The sequence below is a fragment of the Rutidosis leptorrhynchoides genome, chromosome 4, assembly GCF_046630445.1.
Source record: "Rutidosis leptorrhynchoides isolate AG116_Rl617_1_P2 chromosome 4, CSIRO_AGI_Rlap_v1, whole genome shotgun sequence".
NCBI lineage: Eukaryota > Viridiplantae > Streptophyta > Magnoliopsida > Asterales > Asteraceae > Rutidosis > Rutidosis leptorrhynchoides.
In genome coordinates, this window is record NC_092336.1 from 603,718,803 (window position 1) to 603,738,768 (window position 19,966).

Here is a 19,966-nt window from a genome sequence, read left to right on the forward strand (position 1 = left end):
ATAATCTACGAAATCTTTTGATCTATATATATATATATATATATATATATATATATATATATATATATATATATATATATATATCAAAAGATTTCGTAGATTATGGAGGAATTTGCGGGATATGTCAGACAAAATTTAAAGTAACAGATACGATAAGATATGATTTAGCAGATGTAAATAGAATACCACCCGATAGCCAGAAAATCATTTTATATCGAAAAATCCTTTATCCAATCGTACGAAATGGAATTTGTCATCAGTTCAAGTCCCTCGGATTCCGAAATAGAATCCCACTCAAGCTCCGAAAGCAGTGTGACCGGAATGGATCAACCAATCAGTCATCATCTATTCTAGATGAATTGGGGATGGGTTCGTAGCCTCCTTAATCATTGGAGATAAGAAGAAGGCGATCCATTCCATCCACCACATTGCCTTCTTGATGAAAAACCTGAAGCACTTATCGACGAACCTGTCTGAAACACCATTTTCTCTCTCATTTCCAGGGTATCTCGTCACGATTATATACTATACCAAATTCTAGATCATATTTATCCGCTCGTCCGAACCGACAATCACCCCGGTGTAATAAAAGAAGTCAACGAGCTTCACGCTCGGGTAGTGGCTTTGGAGAATATGGTGCAAAGGTTACAAACACCAGCAGCAGCACCAGCATAACCAGTATCACCACCACCAACAACAACTGCATCGCAAACCTCAACTTCACAATCTGTCACACGAACATCAACGTCATACGCACCATAGATACCATGGAGTACCAACAACAATGAACGATGAAGTATTAATTCATAACTTCATTGAAGAAATATTCTGCGAAGAATATGTGGTTTCTAAAAGTTTTAGAGATTACTTATTCTAGCTCAAACCGAAAAGCAAATGAGATTAATATCATGTTAACTCATTAAATCCATGATTACATCTGAATAAAGAAGTGATGTACAAAGTGTGAAGAATAAAGAAGTGATTCTAGTATTTTTATTTCAAGACTATATTGCTTGAGGACAAGCAACGCTCAAGTGTGGGAATATTTGATAATGCTAAAAACGAACATATATTTCATAGCATTATCCCTCAAGAAAAACAAGCTTTTAGTTGAAATTGTTCTATTTACAAGCAATATTCGTTTAAATAATAAAAGGTGAAGACAAAAGACAGATTCGACGAATTGAAGACGCAAACGACCAAAAAGCTCAAAAGTACAAAGTACAATCAAAGTGGTTCAAATTATTGATGAGAAACGTCTCAAAATTACAAGAGTACAAGTCGCAAAACGCAAAATACAAGATATTAAATTGTACGCAAGGACGTTCGAAAATCTGGAACCAGGACCAAAGTCAACTCTCAACGCTCGACGCAACGGACTAAAAATTATGAGTCAACTATGCACAAGAATATAATATAATATTTAAATAATTATATAAATTATTTATATATCATATATATTTAAAAATAACGTCGACAAGCTTGAAAACAAAATTATGTGAGCTGGTACCTACCTCCATGCGATCGCATGGCCTGTAGGCATATTATCCATGCGATCGCATGGGCCACTTTTTGTGGCCACATGCCTATAAATTTTGCAGTTGGTGATCGAATAACAATATCTTTTTCTTCTCCTCAATCTCAACGTATATATATATATATATATATATATATATATATATATATATATATATATATATATATATATATATATATATTAATTTTAATTTTAATTTTAATAATAATAAGGGTATGTTAGCAAATGTTGTAAGGGTGTAAGTCGAAATTTTGTCCGTGTAACGCTACGCTATTTTTAATCATTGTAAGTTATGTTCAACCTTTTTAAATTAATGTCTCGTAGCTAAGTTATTATTATGCTTATTTAATGCCGAAGTAATCGTGATGTTGGGCTAAATACTAAAATTGGGTAATTGGGCTTTGGACCATAATTGGGGTTTGGATAAAAGAACGACACTTGTGGAAATTAGACTATGGGCTATTAATGGGCTCTATATTAACTAAATGATACCTCGTTAATTTAATATATAGACTTATAATTTGACGTATTTATATATAACCACATACGCTTAACTGGGCACGGTGGGCGAAATATCTATAAATACCAATAATTGTTCATTTAACCGGACACGGGGATGGATTAATAATCAATAGACTTGTTGAAACAGGGGTGGATTACATTCAAGGGTAATTGGTGTAATTGTTAACAAAGTAGTAAAATCTTGGATTACACGCAGTCGATAACCTGGTGTATTCATTAAACAAAGTATTAAGACCTTGTTACAATTCGAATCCCCAATTAGTTGGAATATTTGACTTCGGGAATAAGAATAATTTGATGAAGACTTCCACACTTTATGATTATGACTGATGGACTATTATGGACAAATCCGTATGGACATATCAAATAATCCAGGACAAAGGACAATTAACCCATGGGAATAAACTAAAAACAACACATCGAACATCATGATTACGGAAGTTTAAATAAGCATAATTTATATATTTCATATTTAATTGCACTTTTAATTATCGTACTTTCTAATTATCGCACTTTATTTATTGTCATTTTATTTATTGCAATTCCATTATCATTATTTACTTTACGCTTTAAATTAAGTTGTATTTATTTTTAATATTTTACAATAGGTTTTAACTGCGACTTAAGTTTTAAAATCGACAAACCGGTCATTAAACGGTAAAAACCCCTTTTTATTATAATAATACTACTTATATATATATATATATATATATATTTTTGTATTTTTTATATAGCGTTAAACTTGGCTAAGTCTCCCTGTGGAACGAACCGGACTTACTAAAAACTACACTACTGTACGATTAGGTACACTGCCTATAAGTATTGTAGCAAGGTTTAGGTATATCTACTCTATAAATAAATAAATAACTTGTGTAAAATTCTATTGTATTTAATAGTTTTTCATAGTAAAAATATAACTATTTTGTATACACCTCTACGCACATCAAGTATTTTTGGCGCCTCTGCCGGGGATCGAACCCGGGTCACCTGCGTGACAGGCGGGAATACTTACCACCATACTCGTACAACCAACAAGGTCTGAATAACCAACCAACTCAAAACAACACTTTCAATCAACAAAAACCTAACTCGTATAAACCACCACAACAAACCGAAGAGAAAAATCCAAATCTGGAAGAAATGATGGCAAAGCTAATGGAATCTCAAACACAATTTATTACAACTCAAACCCAAATGAATGAGAGGTTTGATCAGTCATTAAGAACTCAACAAGCTTCCATTTTGAATCTAGAAAAACACGTAGGTACTCTTGATAGCATGATGAGTGAGAGGGAACAAGGAAAGCTACCGAGTAATACTGAAGTAAATTCTCGGAATGAGAATGTTAATATGGTGTCAACGAATTCTGAAAAACCAACACCAAAAGATGGGAAGGTTTTTGATGTGAGTAACAATGAAGAAGTTACAACACCACCACCACCACCCAAGTATGTAAAGCCAGTGGTGGCACCATACAGACCACCCATCCCGTTTCCAAGAAAAGGAGTTGAGTATGAGCAAGTAATAGGTAATAAAATTTGTGATACCTCGGGAAAGAAGAAGAAGAATAAGAAAGTACAAGAAACAAAAACTGTAAAGATAAACCCGGTGAAGACAGTTCCACCAAATCCTCCACCAAGGTTGGGTGATCCGGGTGAATTTATTGTTCCTTGTCTACTTAGTGATTGTGTCATGTATGATGCACTAGCAGATTTAGGTGCGAGTGTGAGTGTTATGCCTCTTTCATTATATAAGAGATTAGGAGTAGGTGAGCTAAGTCCAACAGAAATGAGTGTTCGACTCTTTGATCAAACCATTAGGCACCCAGTTAGAATTACTGACAACCTACCCGTTCAAGTGGGTAATTTAACCTTTCTAGTCGAATTTATTGTCATTGACATAGAAGAGGACCCAAACATTCCTCTAATTTTGGGTCGACCATTCTTAGTGTGACGATCGGTCCAAATCCATATGGACGAACACGTCATTCATTGATTTCATTGCGAGGTATTTGACCTCTATGATACGTTTTGTAAACATTGCATTCTTTTGAAAAGGCACACCATAAATGAATATTTAAATCAAAGGTTTTCGACATCTAATGATTTCTACATATAGACAATCACCATAAATAATAGTTTACAACAGTACTTCCATTGACCATGCAGTCAAAATAAGATACATGGTGATGATTTGGTGAATGCAACGTTTCCTTGAAAAATATGTCATGCAAGACTCCATGCACATAGCTTGTCTAACATCTAAGCAAACAGCGGAAGACTTCTAGGAAACCTGAGAATAAACATGCTAACAAGTGTCAACACAAAGGTTGGTGAGTTCATAGTTTTAGTGTTTCGTATAATCTGTATATAAAAGTGGATCACAAGATTTTAGTTGTTTCATCCAGAAATGTTTATCAATAGATTATATAAAAGTGGATCACAAGATTTCAGTTGTTTCATCCAGAAACGTTTATCAAAATATTCTACGAAATTGAGCACCCTGGTAACTAAACTTTAACGTATATATAATTTGTACCCTTTGTATAATCATCTTAATAATACACGCAAACCAACGTGTACGCTTCTCAAATAGCATACGTCCGTTAAAAGGCTAGTGCTCTAGCTCGGACGGGGATATCAAGCCCTATGGATCCATATACTACTACTCGCGCCCACCAGTTCTTATAACTGGCAGTTACTAGTTACCAAAGCTAAGGGATTTTCGGTTCAAACTCAGTGTAGAATTTAGTATGTACTTGTATCCATTGCGTTTAAAATAAAGTGCATGTATTCTCAGCCCAAAAATATAGATTGCAAAAGCAATTAAAAAGGGAGCAAATGAAACTCACGCATATAAATATTGTATATCAGTTAATAAAGCATTTGCATGTATTCTCAGCCCAAAAATGTAGAGAGTAAAAGGGATCATATGAAACTCACGCATATAAATATTGTATATCGGTTAATAAAGCATTTGCATGTATTCTCAGCCCAAAAATGTAGAGAGTAAAAGGGATCATATGAAACTCACGCATATAAATATTGTATATCGGTTAATAAAGCATTTGCATGTATTCTCAGCCCAAAAATGTAGAGAGTAAAAGGGATCATATGAAACTCACGCATATAAATATTGTATATCGGTTAATAAAGCATTTGCATGTATTCTCAGCCCAAAAATGTAGAGAGTAAAAGGGATCATATGAAACTCACGCATATAAATATTGTATATCGGTTAATAAAGCATTTGCATGTATTCTCAGCCCAAAAATGTAGAGAGTAAAAGGGATCATATGAAACTCACAGTTTAATATTGATATACAATATTGCAGGAAAGCACGTAGACGCATCGGAGATGATAAACACGAGGTTTGATTCACAAAAATACCCCCGAACATTACCCATAATTTCCTTGGCAATAACCCATATTTTCCTTAGCTCTAGCTCGCTCGGAAACTCGTTTTGAAAATTACTTGGACATCACTCCGTCGTAATATTTTTTTGTACATTATTATTTTTGTATCGCAAAAATAATAACACTAATAATAATAATAAAAAAAATAATAAGATTAATAATAATCTTATTAATAATAATAATAATAATAATAATAATAATAATAATAATAATAATAAATAATAAATAATATTACGGAGTATATATATATTTGTGTATGTGTGTGATTTAAATCGAGCGAAAACACTGAAATTTATAGATGTGGCCTGAAATCTGGAGTCATGCGACTCGCATGGAAATGGCCTTCTGGCCATGCGACTCGCATGAGGACCAGGGACAACTCACATTGTTTTGGCTCCTAGCTTGTCGACATAATATAAAATAAATATAAATATAATATATATAATTTAAATTAATTAATTATATATTATATTAAATTCACGTGCATAGTTGACTTGTAATTTTTGTTCCGATAAGTCGTACGTTGTCACTCGACTTATGTCCCGGTTCCGGTTTTTCGAACGCCCTTTCGTACGCTGAGAAAACTTGTACTTTACGTTTCGTGAATCGTACCTTTGTCAAAATATAGTCTTAAATCATCCATAAAATATACACTGTAGCAAAGTTACTGTAGCAAAGGCAATTTTTACTGTAGCAATTCACTGTAGCAAAGTCAATTTCACTGTAGCAAATAGTGATTTTCAAAAACACTGTAGCATTTTGGGTACTGTAGCAATTTGAAATGTTACTATCGTTTACTAAATAACTTGAAATTATATATATGTATATATCTTTTTAATATATATAAATCAGTTTTTTAAATACACATTGGAAGTTATTTATAAATAAATTTTAATAATAAATATTTCAACTTATCATATATATTCAAATAGATATTTAAACCAATAAGTTTAATGTACGGTATCAAATAATTAATACATTGTTACCTTTTCAAGTTATAGTATATATGTATCTATTTACATATAATTGTTCGCGAATCGTCGAAAACAACCGAAAGGTATTTAAATATATAAAAGTAGTTCAAAAATTTTGAGATTCAGTTTTACAGACTTTGCTTATCGTGTCGAAAATGTTAATCATACAAAGATTAAGTTTAAATTTGGTCAGAAATTTCCGGGTCATCACACTTAGCGTCCACCGGGGCGTTATTTGATGTAAGAGAGGGTAGAATGACACTTAGTAATGATGAAAAATCGATCACCTTTATGAGTCGAAAGTCTAAATCTCCACCAACCAAAACCGTTGAACCAACAAAAACAATTGGTAAGAACCATGTTGTTTTACCAACTCCAACGGTAGTGCTTAACAATAATAAAACACCTAAGTGTGGGGAAGATGAAGTAACACCTAATGATGACTTGATAACAAAGAACCCCGTTGTTGATACGAAATTAAATGACTCCGTTATTAATAGTTCAATGAAGAAACTTATTAAACGGATTCGCGATGCTAGAACCAAGGGGAACTTTAAGTTATGTAACCGGTTAGTATCCAATCTATCGCCTAAAGAAAAGACAAAACTAGTTGAATTTGTGGATGTTACACAGGAATCCGACCAATGGCTTAAAGCAAAAGTCACAGATATGCAAGTTAATTATGGTCCAAGAGAAATTAACAATGAAGTTAACCACAATTTCGACACCACAGTTACCTAAGTGTGGGGAGATTCAAATGTTTTAAGAAAAAAAATTGATGTCTAGAGTTAGTTGTTCTGTTCTCATGTAGTTCCGAGAATGAAATCCGATTGGTCTTTTCCGCTAGCAGACACTAAAGAACTAGTTTTCTCCCCCCATTCTGAATTTTTGTTTTGTAGGTTTTGTATGAAATTAATATGCATTTTTAAATTTAAGTTTTGTGTGAATTTAAAAACAAAAATTACTTTATTTCATTAAGTTTAAGAAATGATTTCTAAAATTCATCGTAAGTTGAAGACTAGGTCATAGAACCGAAATTGCTTTACCCGAGGGCGAGGCGAAAAATTTTGTTATCATTATTTTTAATTTTATTGATCTAAATTATACCAAAAAAATTAAAAAAAACCCCAAAAATCTTTGCTTTTAAAACAATCGCTTTAAAAACGACAAATTTTAAATTTTGTCGAGGGATAGACTAGGTAAACATACCGAAACTACCTAAAGTAAAAGGAAACAAAATTTTAAAAAAAATTATTCATTTAAATTGTTTTAATAAATAAAGGTTTTATAAAAAAAAATTATATATATATATATATATATATATATATATATATATATATATATATATATATATATATATATATATATATATATATATATATATATATATATATATTATATATGATTGTAGTTTATCTTATATACAAAACAGGGTAAAACAGCGCACTTTCAAAGACTGGCATTAAGTTCAGTAAAAGCTACTAATTTTGACGACAAGACGCAAAATATCAAATGTGATATAAAATAATATGTTTGCAAACTCGGTATTTTTAATGACTTTTCTACACTTATCACCCTCGTGAATTTATAATTATAGTCTGATTTCATGCAAATGAGGGCATTGCATGATCTCAAGTGTGGGGAAGGGTTATAAATTCTCTCGGGTTTGCACTTGGTTTATTTGCCAAATTTTGTGAAAATTTGAAAAAAATTTCAACTAAATGAATTCAAAATCATGTTTATACATATTTATGAACGATAAAACTAGGTGTTAATGCCAAAATTATTGTTACCTCGGAGAGAACATAAATGGAGAAACAACCTAAAATGCTTGAATTCATTTAAAATGGAATAGAGGAGAAAAAGGCAAAGAAAAACATAAATAAAAGCTAAGTGTGGGAAGAATTTACCAAGTTATTTAAAACATATATCACATATTCTTGTACAAGCTTATTGCAGGTACTTTTGTTTTGGACAATATTAATCAGTTTTACCCGGTTTACTATAATATCTTTGAAAGAAAAGATGGATCTACATGATGAATCAATTCCATCATTAAAAGGAAGTAAAGTCTTCCGAAAAAGAAACGCGCTTCTTGATTTAGGTCATGAAGTTAACGTCTAGACCAGTTGTAGAGTCTACGAAAAACCTTGAAAAGTTTTCTCGAAAATCAGCAGGAAATCCACGGACCCCAGCATCAAACAGGGTCGCCAAGTGGTCAGACTTATCCTAACCATGAGAGGATCTGTCTCGTAAAATGGGGAGGGCGCCGTGCAAATTTGCTTGATAAGACTAATGAATCAGATCCCCAGAAAAGGATAATCTCCTTAAAGATTAAAAATAAGCTTTTAAGACTGATATTACTCAATCCTTGAGATTGACTTTAAAGATTGAGAATTCAAACTCATGGAATTCAATGATATCTAAACTCGAGCTTGAACGAGAAAATATTTTGATTAAATTACAAACCGATTTGTTTTCTGAAAACCCATTTTCAATGCGTTCATTACCATTGAACGTAAAATCCTAGGAATTCACCTGGAATTCATTAGGTCACCTGAACCAAATCAGGTGTCAACCGTAAGAACGGTGGTTGCATAGCATGGTCGAAGACAGGACCTTGTACCAGACCAAAAAATTCTAGGGTGATCTTTACTATTGCTCCTACAAAGGATAGTAATTGCATCCAACACGTTATAGACCATAATCAAAAGCATGTCACGGGACATTGCCTTAACAGTTCCTTGTTCAACGCTTTCCTTTACAACCGGACGGTAGTTTACCGAAAGGTAATATACGGAGCAAGTATACTGGAAGTGTTGCTTTCCCAATACAAGGTTAGCAAGTGGGTGACACAAAACCATAAGTTTTGGGCTAAAATTTTCAAATCTGAAACCCACCAAACCCACAAAAACATTTTACAAACACCGGTGAAGGGTTATTCCGGAAAACTTATCTAGGGTAAAATCTAGAATGAATTTTCAAAAGATCAAATGTTTTCATAAAGATCCAATTTCCTTAAAGGATCTAAATTTTCATAGTCATGTGGGACTGTAAACCACATCGTTACTATCATTGTTCATACCGCCGTATCAAAATCACTGATGTATAAAGTGTGAAAATAAAAAGTGATTCGAGTGAAGTGTGATTTAATTTCAAATTCTGTATTGCTTGAGGACAAGCAACGTTCAAGTGTGGGGATATTTGATAATGCTAAAAAGGAACATATATTTAGGCACAATATCCTTCCAATATGTAAAGATTTTAGTTACTATTGTTCTATTTTTATCTAATAATGGTTTAAATAAATAAGTGCGAAGACAAAAGACGCAAACGACCAAAAAGCTCAAAAGTACAAAGTACAATCCAAGTGGTTCAAATTATTGATAAGAAACGTCTCAAAAGTTACAAGAGTACAAGACGCAAAACGCAAAGTACAAGATATTAAATCGTACGAAATGACGTTTTTAAATCCGGAACCGGGACCTGAGCCAACTATCAACGCGCGACGCAACGGAGCTAAAATTACAAGTCAACTATGCACAAGAATATAATATAATATTTAAATAATTATATAAATTATTTATATATTATATATTATATTAAATAACGTCGACAAACTAGCAAACAAAAAATATGTGAGTTGGATCTAACGGCCATGCGATCGCATGGGAAATAGGCATAAAACTCATGCGAGTGCATGAGCCCATGCGAGTGCATGAGATTTGAACTAAAATCTCATGCGACCGCATGAGTTACTGTAACAGGCCACATTCTATAAATTCGCCAGTTTTCTGCGAGTAAAAAAACATCTTTTTCTATGTACTCTCTATCTCAATATATATATATATATATATATATATATATATATATATATATATATATATATATATATATATATATATATATATATATATATATATATATATATTGTCACGACCCGGAAAATTTCGACTAATTTTAAACCAAACTCTTGATACGATAGTATAATTTCAACACGATAAGCAAAGTCTGTAAGGTTGAGTCTCAAAAAGTTTGAACTGATTCATATATTCAATTGACATTCGACCATTCTCGACGATTCACGAACCATTATTTGTAAATAAATGTGTATACATATAAAAATAAATATAATTATATGTATAGAAAATATAATTATTTAATGATTGTAGTACTCGTTGGACGTTTCAATTATTATTTAGAGAAGTTTAATTCGAACTTATATGATTTTAAGATAAACGATGATCCGAAAATGAGTGATATAAATTATAGGCTTATTCGAAATGTATTTAAGAACACTTTTATATTATAACTGTTTAGCAATGGACACGATATAATATCATCTTAAAAGTGTTGGTAATTAAACTCCAAGTGTAGAGGCTGCTGAACTATTTTTTTCTTTTCATTTTAACACATGTTTTATGATTGAATTATTGTCACTATTTTCATTTTTGACAAATCACCAAATCTTGCGTATTAATTCCCAAAACACTATTGTTGATTGATTTACTGTGTTTGTACGTTATATGCACATATATTCAATTATCCACCAAATCTATCCATTCTCTATATAATTACATACATATACATTTGATTAGGTACGCAGAAAGAATAAAAGAAATCCAACATTTTCCATTTCTATTTCTGCAAAACACCAAATATCTGACGACTAAACTGTGCTTAATTGAATTATATATTTGAGTTTACTGTTTCAAATGATTCCTTTTTAGTTGCACATCTCTATCATCCATCTATTATATGTATTGAATATATATATATATATATATATATATATATATATATATATATATATATATATATATATATATATATATATATATATATATATATATATATATATATATGTATATTAATATTAATACTATATACATTTATATATAGAATTATGATACAGAGATTAAGGCACACACTCCTACTTCTTTCTTCCTTGTGATTCCTTTAACAACTCAAACCCACCTTCAATTGATCACCACAATCTCCTAACACCGTCACCCCCCCATGTGACCTCCTACCATCACCAACAAGCCACTTATCTAATTGTTTCGGTTGCAGATATTATAGCTGTATTATTGTTTGAAAGTGTCGAGAACCAAACCCTAAAAACCGAAGCCCAACACCTTGAGTGTTACAGGTTCCAAACAAACTTCATAATCATTATTGAAACCATTATTTTGCTACTGCTATGGCGGTTTGTTTCTACTTCATTTGAACCCACTACAACTACTATATTTTTGTTTACTATATGATTCCTGTTCTTGTGATAAACCTACAACTTGCATTGCCTGCTGCTCGCTAGTCATTTCTTTCCTCCTGTTTTCCCTTCGTAAACCCTCCATCAATTAATCTATTTTGTTCCAACGATCACCACCACAACAAACCCACTCAAATCACCCCCTAACACCATCGGGTACTACCTTATTTCCTTCTTCTTCTTCTTTTTCTTCATAAACATCAAATAAACCGTACCTTTACTTGTTCCTCTCTCTCACATCCCTCTCTCTCTACCTCTTCAATATTTCTGGTTTCTGTTAAACCGTCCCAACAAGCTTCATCCTTGCTGCTATATTAGGTCACCTAGAAACACACAAACTCCTGCCATACTTTAATATTACTCGATAATATCACAGCTCGTTTCCCTTTTCTGTTACGTTGACAAAACCAAACAACCTATCCTTGTTTCGCTACCACTGCTACATGGATTAAGAAAAGGAAAACGATGATGTATAATAAATGAAGATGAATGAATGGTGATTAGATGATGAAAGTAATACGTGATACTAGGTGATGAAACAACGATGTATGAATGCAACTTGTATTATTTATCTTTGATTTAAACAATTGCAACTATCTTGTAGTTTTCTCCCTTGATTGGCCGACATCCTTTAACTAACTACCCCCACTTGTGATTAAAATAATTCGATGGCTAAATAAAGTCCTATCAAGCCTTTTAAGTCATTCGCATAATTATCTGTATGATGAGCCGAGATGTAACTAAATAATTGGGCCGGGATATAGTTGCAATATTGGGCCAAACACTAGTCTCTCTAGTTGGGCCGAGAATTAGCCTTTATAAGTGGGCCGAAATGTTAGATGATATACATGATTACGTGAAAATGATACAATTGATAGAATGTATTAATATGGTGACTGTGATTACGATGATGAGTGACAAACGATTTGATGATGATGGGAATGTGATCGATGATTATAGTGATTCATTAGATGATAAGGATGATTGGATTAGGAAGAGGAAAACAGACAGCAAAAAAAAATGATTAAAGGATTTAAGGGACGAACTAGAACAGAAAATAACAGATAGATAAATGGTTAGTAAGGTGTTAGTTGAAACAAGAGATCATGGGTTCGAATTTGGGCATTGACATTTCTTTTTGTTTAATCAACCATGGAAGCTACAATAAACTTAAGGTAGTATTATCATTATTATTATTATCATTAGTATTATTATTTTTATTATCATTATCAATTTTTATTAAAAGTATCTTTATTATTAAAAATTTTCATTATTATTAAAACTACCTTTTTATTTAAAATTTCATTATCATTATTATCATTTTTACGAAAATTACTATTATTATTAATTTTATGAATATCATAATTATTATTACTATTATTATTATTATTATTATTATTATTATTATTATTATTATTATTATTATTATCATCATTGTTAACATTAAAATTATTATTTTTTAAATTATTATTATCATTATTTATATTACTAATATTACTACCAGTATTATTATTATTAACACAACAAATTTTTTTATATAAAATATAATTATTACATGTAATATAAATATAACTAATATTACAAACTACCATGTTTTGATATATTAACGAATATATTAATTAAATTATATATCACATATATAATATGACCTATTATAAGTATTAATATAATTATATATAAGGATGTTAATCCTAATACATTATAAAATTTATAAACTTAGTTGATTAATATTATGTGTTAATATATATGATATTGATATAGGTTCGCGAACCCGAGGCCAACCCTACACTTGTTCAGTGCCGTCATATGTATTTTTTTACTACGAAATACAGTATGGTGAGTTTCATTTGCTCCCTTTTATATATATTTTTGGGACTGAGAATACATGCGCTATTTTTATAAATGTTTTACGAAAGAGGCACAAGTACTAAAACTAATTCTATGTGGGTTTAAACTAGAAATATACCCTTAGCTTCGTAACATTAAACTACTTGTCTATGTACGGTAGGCGCGAATCCTAAAGATAGATCTATTGGGCCTGACAAACCCCATCCTGACTATGGGATGCTTTAGTACTTCGAGGTTATTGTAAACACACCTGATCTGGTGTACTTCAGAGGGTAAAACATGAACGTTAAGGCTTGTTACCGGGTGCCTACAACTTATAGAATACTTTTATACACTTGCGAGTGTACATATATTTATAAACGGAAATCTTGTGGTCTATTAATATATTGAAATGATTGTTATGATAAACCTATGAACTCACCAACCTTTTGGTTGACACTTTTAAGCATGTTTATTCTCAGGTACGAATTAAGTCTTCCGCTGTGCATTTGCTCATTTTAAGGATATTACTTGGAGTCGATCATCGCAATGGGACCAAATGTTGAAGACTTTTTCCAGGTGGATAAGGACGGGTCATCACAGGTGGTATCAGAGCGTTGATCCTAGCGAATCAGGTCTTGCATTAGTGTGTCTAACTAATAGTTGTTAGGATGCATTAGCAAGTCTGGACTTCGACCTTAGCTGCATATTATAAGTATTGTTTATCATTCCTAGTGGAAAATTACCTGCTTATCATTCCTAAGTCTAAACACGACTTTCTGAACTTATTTGATAGATAGTGTACAGATAAATTCATATCTTAGCGTATCTGCTAATTCATATCTTAGCGTAACTGTTACTGTACACTTTATCTGACACGTTTCTTTAATTCCCTTCGTAATCTACGGGATCTTCTGTACTATGTATAGGTATTCTATATAATTAGAATATCATCCGATATTCGAAAATCATTTCATATCAAAAAATCCTTTATTCAATTGTACGCAATGGAACTCACAACTAGTTCAAGTCCCTCGGATTCCGATATGGAGTCCCACCCCAGCCCCAGAAGCAGCGTCACCAGAATGAATCAATCCATCAGTCATCCCTAATTCATCTGATGGATTCGAAGTAAACTTAACCAATGGAGACGAGAAGAAGATAATCCTTTCCATCAACCGAAATCACCTCTTGGCGATGAACCTGAAGCACTTACCGGCGAACATATTCGAAAGACCATTTTCTCTCTCATTTCCAGAGTATCTCGTCACGATTAAATACTATCTCAAATTCTAAACCTTATTCATCTGCTCGTTTCAACCGACAATCATCCCGAAGTAATAGAAGAAGTCAACGAACTTCGCGCTCGAGTAGTGGCTTTGGAGAATATGGTGCAAAACTTAACAGCTCCAGCAACATCACCAGCATCAACAACCCAAGTTTCAACATCACATGCCTCAACATCTCATTCTGTACCTCGAGCATAATCATCGTTCTACGTATCGTTCGATCTACTTTATCTTCGTTCTACATATCATTCTATATCGATTATCTTCGCTCGACATGACGATTATGTAATTTCTAAGGTTTTAGAGATTATGTAATCTAGTTCCAACGATAAATCAAATGAGTTTAATATCTTATTAACTCATAAAATCCATGATTACATCTGAAGAAAATATATATATATGTATGTATATTTTCATAAAGATTGTAATTAAAAATTCTTTCGTACAAACTGTTAATGGTGAAAATATTTTAACGGGTAGGTAATACCCGAGGAATATTTAGATTTCACATTAATAAGTTACACTGTATATTCTTCGAATTTGATTCAACGGTCATTTACTATCCTACTTACAATCACCGATATACGTATCCGTTCACCACAGAAGAACCATTTCCATTTAAATTTCATATTTGGATTATGACCAATCAGAATCCAACAAGTGGCATAATGAAGAAAACATTGGACAAAATAAAATTTGTTAGAAACAAATAAATTAACTACGATGAATTTGTTAAGAATCCACGCTGACAAAATAAAATGTCCCGTTCTTATTGATTAAAAACGTTCCATATTAATTGATTTCGTTGCGAGGTTTTGACCTCTATATGAGACGTTTTTCAAAGACTGCATTCATTTTAAAACAAACCATAACCTTTATTTCATCAATAAAGGTTTAAAAAGCTTTACGTAGATTATCAAATAATGATAATCTAAAATATCCTGTTTACACACGACCATTACATAATGGTTTACAATACAAATATATTACAACAAAATAAGTTTCTTGAATGCAGTTTTTACACAATATCATACAAGCATGGACTCCAAATCTCGTCCTTATTTAAGTATGCGACAGCGGAAGCTCTTAATAATCACCTGAGAATAAACATGCTTAAAACGTCAACAAAAATGTTGGTGAGTTATAGGTTTAACCTATATATATCAAATCATAATAATAGACCACAAGATTTCATATTTCAATACACATCCCATACATAGAGATAAAAATCATTCATATGGTGAACACCTGGTAACCGACATTAACAAGATGCATATATAAGAATATCCCCATCATTCCAGGACACCCTTCGAATATGATATAAATTTCGAAGTACTAAAGCATCCAGTACTTTGGATGGGGTTTGTTAGGCCCAATAGATCTATCTTTAGGATTCGCGTCAATTAGGGTGTCTGTTCCCTAATTCTTAGATTACCAGACTTAATAAAAAGGGGCATATTCGATTTCGATAATTCACCCATAGAATGTAGTTTCACGTACTTGTGTCTATTTTGTAAATCATTTATAAAACCTGCATGTATTCTCATCCCAAAAATATTAGATTTTAAAAGTGGGACTATAACTCACTTTCACAGATTTTTACTTCATCGGGAAGTAAGACTTGGCCACTGGTTGATTCACGAACCTATAACAATATATACATATATATCAAAGTATGTTCAAAATATATTTACAACACTTTTAATATATTTTGATGTTTTAAGTTTATTAAGTCAGCTGTCCTCGTTAGTAACCTACAACTAGTTGTCCACAGTTAGATGTACAGAAATAAATCGATAAATATTATCTTGAATCAATCCACGACCCAGTGTATACGTATCTCAGTATTGATCACAACTCAAACTATATATATTTTGGAATCAACCTCAACCCTGTATAGCTAACTCCAACATTCACATATAGAGTGTCTATGGTTGTTCCGAAATATATATAGATGTGTCGACATGATAGGTCGAAACATTGTATACGTGTCTATGGTATCTCAAGATTACATAATATACAATACAAGTTGATTAAGTTATGGTTGGAATAGATTTGTTACCAATTTTCACGTAGCTAAAATGAGAAAAATTATCCAATCTTGTTTTACCCATAACTTCTTCATTTTAAATCCGTTTTGAGTGAATCAAATTGCTATGGTTTCATATTGAACTCTATTTTATGAATCTAAACAGAAAAAATATAGGTTTATAGTCGGAAAAATAAGTTACAAGTCGTTTTTGTAAAGGTAGTCATTTCAGTCGAAAGAACGACGTCTAGATGACCATTTTAGAAAACATACTTCCACTTTGAGTTTAACCATAATTTTTGGATATAGTTTCATGTTCATAATAAAAATCATTTTCTCAGAATAACAACTTTTAAATCAAAGTTTATCATAGTTTTTAATTAACTAACCCAAAACAGCCCGCGGTGTTACTACGACGGCGTAAATCCGGTTTTACGATGTTTTTCGTGTTTCCAGGTTTTAAATCATTAAGTTAGCATATCATATAGATATAGAACATATGTTTAGTTGATTTTAAAAGTCAAGTTAGAAGGATTAACTTTTGTTTGCGAACAAGTTTAGAATTAACTAAACTATGTTCTAGTGATTACAAGTTTAAACCTTCGAATAAGATAGCTTTATATGTATGAATCGAATGATGTTATGAACATCATTACTACCTTAAGTTCCTTGGATAAACCTACTGGAAAAGAGAAAAATGGATCTAGCTTCAACGGATCCTTGGATGGCTCGAAGTTCTTGAAGCAGAATCATGACACGAAAACAAGTTCAAGTAAGATCATCACTTGAAATAAGATTGTTATAGTTATAGAAATTAAACCAAAGTTTGAATATGATTATTACCTTGTATTAGAATGATAACCTACTGTAAGAAACAAAGATTTCTTGAGGTTGGATGATCACTTTACAAGATTGGAAGTGAGCTAGCAAACTTGAAAGTATTCTTGATTTTATGAAACTAGAACTTTTGGAATTTATGAAGAACACTTAGAACTTGAAGATAGAACTTGAGAGAGATTAATTAGATGAAGAAAATTGAAGAATTAAAGTGTTTGTAGGTGGTTTTGGTCGTTGGTGTATGGATTAGATATAAAGGATATGTAATTTTGTTTTCATGTAAATAAGTCATGAATGATTACTCATATTTTTGTAATTTTATGAGATATTTCATGCTAGTTGCCAAATGATGGTTCCCACATGTGTTAGGTTACTCACATGGGCTGCTAAGAGCTGATCATTGGAGTGTATATACCAATAGTACATACATCTAAAAGCTGTGTATTGTACGAGTACGAATACGGGTGCATATGAGTAGAATTGTTGATGAAACTAAACGAGGATGTAATTGTAAGCATTTTTGTTAAGTAGAAGTATTTTGATAAGTGTATTGAAGTCTTTCAAAAGTGTATCAATACATATTAAAACACTACATGTATATACATTTTAACTGAGTCGTTAAGTCATCGTTAGTCGTTACATGAAAGTGTTGTTTTGAAACCTTTAGGTTAACGATCTTGTTAAATGTTGTTAACCCAATGTTTATAATATCAAATGAGATTTTAAATTATTATATTATCATGATATTATCATGTATGAATATCTCTTAATATGATATATATACATTAAATGTCTTTACAACGATAATCGTTACATATATGTCTCGTTTAAAAATCATTAAGTTAGTAGTCTTGTTTTTACATATGTAGTTCATTGTTAATATACTTAATGATATGTTTACTTATCATAGTATCATGTTAACTATATATATATCCATATATATGTCATCATATAGTTTTTACAAGTTTTAACGTTCGTGAATCACCGGTCAACTTGGGTGGTCATTGTCTATATGAAACATATTTCAATTAATCAAGTCTTAACAAGTTTGATTGCTTAACATGTTGGAAACATTTAATCATGTAAATATCAATCTCAATTAATATATATAAACATGGAAAAGTTCGGGTCACTACAGTACCTACCCGTTAAATAAATTTCGTCCCGAAATTTTAAGCTGTTGAAGGTGTTGACGAATCTTCTGGAAATAGATGCGGGTATTTCTTCTTCATCTGATCTTCACGCTCCCAGGTGAACTCGGGTCCTCTACGAGCATTCCATCGAACCTTAACAATTGGTATCTTGTTTTGCTTAAGTCTTTTAACCTCACGATCCATTATTTCGACGGGTTCTTCGATGAATTGAAGTTTTTCGTTGATTTGGATTTCATCTAATGGAATAGTGAGATCTTCTTTAGCAAAACATTTCTTCAAATTCGAGACGTGGAAAGTGTTATGTACAGCCGCGAGTTGTTGAGGTAACTCAAGTCGGTAAGCTACTGGTCCGACACGATCAATAATCTTGAATGGTCCAATATACCTTGGGTTTAATTTCCCTCGTTTACCAAATCGAACAACGCCTTTCCAAGGTGCAACTTTAATCATGACCATCTCTCCAATTTCAAATTCTATATCTTTTCTTTTAATGTCAGCGTAGCTCTTTTGTCGACTTTGGGCGGTTTTCAACCGTTGTTGAATTTGGATGATCTTCTCGGTAGTTTCTTGTATAATCTCTGGACCCGTAATCTGTCTATCCCCCACTTCACTCCAACAAATCAGAGACCTGCACTTTCTACCATAAAGTGCTTCAAACGGCGCCATCTCAATGCTTGAATGGTAGCTGTTATTGTAGGAAAATTCTGCTAACGGTAGATGTCGATCCCAACTGTTTCCGAAATCAATAACACATGCTCTTAGCATGTCTTCAAGCGTTTGTATCGTCCTTTCGCTCTGCCCATCAGTTTGTGGATGATAGGCAGTACTCATGTCTAGACGAGTTCCTAATGCTTGCTGTAATGTCTGCCAGAATCTTGAAATAAATCTGCCATCCCTATCAGAGATAATAGAGATTGGTATTCCATGTCTGGAGACGACTTCCTTCAAATACAGTCGTGCTAACTTCTCCATCTTGTCATCTTCTCTTATTGGCAGGAAGTGTGCTGATTTGGTGAGACGATCAACTATTACCCAAATAGTATCAAAACCACTTGCAGTCCTTGGCAATTTAGTGATGAAATCCATGGTAATGTTTTCCCATTTCCAT